The sequence below is a fragment of the Rhamphochromis longiceps genome, linkage group LG19 (genome assembly GCF_057381845.1).
Source record: "Rhamphochromis longiceps isolate RC_006_pf linkage group LG19, R_longiceps_female_GT1.1, whole genome shotgun sequence".
NCBI classification, from domain to species: Eukaryota; Metazoa; Chordata; class Actinopteri; order Cichliformes; family Cichlidae; genus Rhamphochromis; species Rhamphochromis longiceps.
In genome coordinates this window covers 28,762,321-28,767,760 of record NC_140575.1, presented here as the reverse complement: position 1 = coordinate 28,767,760, position 5,440 = coordinate 28,762,321, and positions in this window count along the sequence as shown.

Sequence of the window (5,440 nt, the reverse complement as noted above, 5' to 3'; positions counted from 1 at the left end):
CTCCCCAGATTTTAGTAAGTATGTTACTAAAAACTTTATCTCTACAATGCTAAATTGATGCTTTTTTGGAGTATCTATCAAATAATCTGTCCTGCTATGTGCCAATCCAAGATGTTTGTGTTTGAACCCTTTTTACAGAAAGGTCAGCAATTTGTGCCACTGTCTGGTAGATTTTTTGGGTACTGCCGTGTCCACAGTGTTCTTTAGCTTACAACGGCATTCAGTGTTAGCCATAGAAATAACGCTAAAGTTATGTAAGTTTGGGTTTGAAGTTCAAACCTGTTCCATTAGTAGGATAAGTGTTCCAAAATCATGCTCTGTTTGTGAATTTAAGCTAGTCATTTAGCTACTGCCTTATTATTATGATATGACATTAACAATTACTCAACACTGATTTATCAGTCACATGCAAGCTAAGGCCAGTGTTCTTGATTGAAATTCTAGTATTTTCAGCAAATATGTGTGTCAGTTCGTGAATTGGCAATGCTAACCAGGCTTGCTAACCATGTTTGCTAACATTAGCTAATAGCCTAGCACTTCACTACAGTCACTGATTTTGTGACCACTGGGCCTTCGTAGCAAATCCACATTACTGTTTCCCACCTGGTTTTCAGTCTACAAAATTCAACTCATCAATTTAAAACCTAGTGCTCGCCCACAGGGCAACAGGAGTAACCATTTAGTCCCCCCGACCATAATTGTTCATCTCAGGTTTTTCTCATTTGTGGCTTCATAAATATATTTCCAGCCTTCCTACACAAACTTTATCTCTGCAATCCTAAATTTTAGATGTTATCTAGCATGAGCACAAAGCATGTGGAATATGAATCCAATGTAATCTGTGCTTACTATAGCATAGTAAGTATATGCAAAATAAGTGGCAAAACCGCAAGCTCTGTTGTTTGCTCTCAAATCCTACGAGATTATGTGGGGAATTCCTCAGAGGGCTGATTTTGTCTTTGGTTGGATGCCAAACGTCAGTGTTGTTTGATATGGTTTGAGGTGATTTGTTGTATAAATGAATTGGGTGATGGATGCTAATCTCTATGATCTAGCTTTGTTTGTTGACTACCAACAGGACAAAGGAGCGAAAATCTTACCAGGCGACGAATAACATACGGCCTTTGTTGTTAATCTATCAAATGTGACGGTCCCCTGACAACAATAAACAGTTTATGAAAATATAGAATATTTAACAGTGTTGATCAGCTTTGTTGGCCTTTTGTTTTGCAGAAGTATAAACTGAGAATATAAAACAAATGGGAATGTGGTATCCACAGAAACAGTCGTCCACAGAAAAAGACAGCCCGTGATTTTTTCACACCTGTCACAGCAATGCCCAGTATGTACACATAACACTTATTTTGAACAAGCAACAAATTTGCTGTGAGTCAGTGAAGTGGAGGGGTTAGAAAGCAGTGAAACCTTTAATTCATTTTGACAGCATCATCTGTACTCAATTGTCAGCCAGACAGAATGAGCCGGGCCAGGCGCTCACAGAAAGGAGCTGAAACAGGTGTGACACCAACTTTCTGCCTCACAGGAGACGATAAAGCCCTTGGTCAAGGGCACAGCACCTGGGCCATTGTTTTATCACACAAAATGGCTTTTAAGTGCAAATTTCCACTTGGTCCTAAAGGAGACCTGGCCTCTGCACTTGCTTTACTCATCAGAACCAATATGTGATCCGCCCTCATTTACATAATGGGCAGAATGGAAATGAGGGGCCAGCTTTGTCAGCTCAAGACAAAAAGAAGAAAGAAAAAAGGGAGGCAGACTGATGCCATTCTGTTGAACTGCATCTGTATAACACAAAGGTGTGATATATTGAGTCTCATTTGACCACTTTTAAATATGATCAGAGGTTATATCGAGTACTGCCACTCTTGCAGTTTGACAAAGGCTTTATAAGTGGCTGCTAAATTTGAGATAACTAAACATCATGCATACAGATGATGCAGGAATACCTGCCTATACATATTTGCCTTTTATTAGCTGCTAATAGGATTTTAATTTCAAAAGCTTCCTTTCTACTTTTCAGGCTCCGTGTGGAGGTGGGAGTAAATTGTTGCGGTGCTGACAGCTTTCAGTCTTGTAGAGGGAAGGACTTCTCTGCTTATATTCTGACTGCATTGACTGCATTTCACTCATGTTGCATCATATGTTTCCAAGTTTCTTCTCTCAGTCTGTCTAACAAGATATCAGTGAGTAAGGACTTGGCAGGTTTGGAAGTTGGGCTCGAATTAATCCCCATGATGAGAGCGGATCTTCTGCACCGTTTAAACAATCAAAAGTTTTACAAATTCACTGCAAAGCAGATATTTACCAAACTCCCGCTGAGTCGTTGATATGTATGCGCGTCTTCGGTTTTTCGTATATAAAGTGACAGATTTGCTTTTGGGAGAGTGTTATTCTTATTTCAACGACTGCCTTTTAAAGAGAGGCCCACCATGTGTGCCATTGTCTGGTAGATAAGTGGGGTAATGTAGTGTCCCCGAAGTTCTTTATCTTATAAAGGTAGACAGTAGGTGCTATAGAAACAATAAAATTATGTAAAAAGGTAAATATGATGAAATAAGGAATCACACATTTCTATGGCTGGGTAAATTTATCATTCTGAAATTGCCAGATGTAAGATATAATTAAGTATAGTCCATTTTTCTGGCCCTCAGGCTGCCATTGAAACTGACTTTAAAAGCAACTGCAGAGTGGGGTTTCAAGTTTGTTATTTGCATTGCTCTGCAACAGTACAGCCTCCTCTCCTTCTCCAAAGTGGGCTTTGCGGCTGGGGCTTCAAACTGTAAGCAACGGTGCACTGCAATTAGCAAAATGTCACTTCTGCATCAACTAAAATGCACCTTCACTATGACTCATTTCTCTTTTTTTTCTGTTAACCACTGGTAGTTTTTATTGTGTTGTACACTCCTGTGACCTACAAATGTGCTGTGGTGAGATAGTGCACCCTAGACTGTGTACTAGGGAAATGATCAGATATCAATGTATAAAAAGGCATATGGGCCATAAAATGCCCTTGTTTATGACATCCAATCATAGCCATCACCTATAATCAGTGATTGTAAATTTTAAGCACCCCCAGTAGAAATATACAAAGCTAGTTCAAAAAAAAAGGTGGAATTATGGGTAAAATGTACATGTAATGTGTATCTAAATTCAGTGATTTGCATATCGTTTAAACCCTAATCAAATTTGACTTTTTTTGAGAAAATATACCCAAAATTTTGAATTTGAAGCCAGCAATATGTAAAGTTGGAATGGAGCGACGGCCAACTGACATTCAAATGGGTTTTTCCCTCCCCTCACCCACAACTGGTCACAGCAGCCTGTTTCTGCCAGAGGCTTTTTCCTGTTAAAAGGGAGTTTTTCCTTCCCACTCTCTCCAACTGCTAAATCACACCAGGTTAACTGATTGGTAGGATTTCTTACTAATATTGTACAGTCTTTATCTTCCAATGTAAAGTGCCTTGAGGCGACTGTTGTTGCACGTTAACACTATGCAAATAAACTGAATGGAAATAGTTTACAAATCAACACCACAACTTTTATGGACATGAGCTGAGTTTCATTAACCTACACACATCATAATATAAGTTGTATGATTGCTGTTTGGAAATAAACAGACCGGTGCTGATTTAACATTTAATGTTTTTTTTTTTCTGCTAGGAAACTTAATTGTACGATATCTATATCAAAGTGGTATTTTCAGGAAACCACTACTTACTTTTCCATCACTATGCTAGCACTTAGGCACAAAGGTATTTACTTTAGTTTAATCTTCTTGAGCTTTCTACAACCAGGCAACACGTTCACATAAATTCTTACATGGACAAATACACAAAGCGGCAAAACCCTGTCGCCTTGTTCTCTGCGAAGGTAGATTATCTGTGAATGCACAGAGAAATTTCTCGGGGGATGCTTTGGCGCGGAGTAATAAAACTCGGAGAGTGTTGCCTTTGCCAAGCTGAGACATCTGGTCACCTTATCACAGATAAGTGGGGGTTAGTCCTGGCATCTGCTAGAATTAATCCATTTTGCAAACACAGTTATCCTAATCTCCTAAATATGTCATTCCACAACTGTACAAAGCAGTATGTACAATTTCACCTTTCTTTCTCCAGCACGCACAAGATTGATCAAGACACACTTCTCGGCACCGTGCTATAAAACGTGAACGGTGACACACTATAGAAGTGGAAGACAAAAAAGGTTGGAAATCGGTGTCACAACCTGCACCTGGCCAACTATTTGCCAGTGCCCAGCCTGGTCTACAGCTAGCCACCTAACATCCCTGCATGAATATTCATGTGGGTGGATTTCTCTTTTGTTGCCTGCCTAGTCAGCAGTCACAGAACACATGGTGAGTGTTGGCAGCGCCCGGCCTAGGTAGAGGGGCCGCGGACGGAGGCAGTGGCAGGAACCAGGACCTGTGAGGCTGACTGACATTTCCATCTGTGGCGAGGCCTGGTAATTATCGGGGAGAGGAGCGCCCGCAGCAGCGCGCCATCTGCTAGGGGAGATGGCTCAATGAGGTATGAGCACGAGCGGCACTCCGTCGGGCCACTGCCTGCCTCTGACATGAGGGCTCGCATCTGCTACCGAGGAGCCGGGCCGCCCAACACAGCCTGCCTGCCTGGCCGAGAGAGGGGGCTGACAGGAGGGAGGAGAGCAGCCAAGAGCCCCTCTGACCCCCTCCACCCCCACCACCACCCACAGCCATCACTACCACCACTGCCCTGCCAAAGGCACACTTGACAAACAGCAGAGCCCACTCACAAGTTTTCATACAGATCTCATCAAGTTGTTGGATTTTTGTAAGGGATGCTTCTTGGTTCCAGTTCCTGCAGAGGAATCCATCATTGTTATGTCAGTGTCAGCGAATGTTGGAACAGAAATACAGCTTGAGGTGAAACTCAGCGAGCAAATGTATTATATATTATATTGCTGTGGAAGAGGATGGCTGGGTTAAAGGCAGTTGCTCTATTGCTGTGCTTGTTACCAGGATTTGTTTCTGACTCATTTGTGAAGCACAGCTCTCTGAGACTGGTTGGTTGTGGGAGCCTGGCTCCGTATCACACAGCCTCCTCACACACCTGGCAGGTGTGTGTGTGCACCACTTTTGCATGTGTGCATGTTCTCATCTTCTCTATGTAGCTTTTTGAGCTCAGCATGGTTAGTCCAACTGTGGTTCTTTTATTACGCTCTGCCCACAGACTCAGGCACATGCTTTCAGCCCTGCACACCAACATCCCATTAACGGTGAGCACAGAGCACGGGCCTATTGCTCACTGAGCGGTCTAGATGTCTAACTACAGAAAAAAGAAAAGACAGCTGCGATGCACACACCTCAAAAACAAACTGTGTGAGGTAGCCGGGTGTGAAAAGAAGGCGGTTTCTATTGTGCGTGCTGCCGACCTACTTAAAT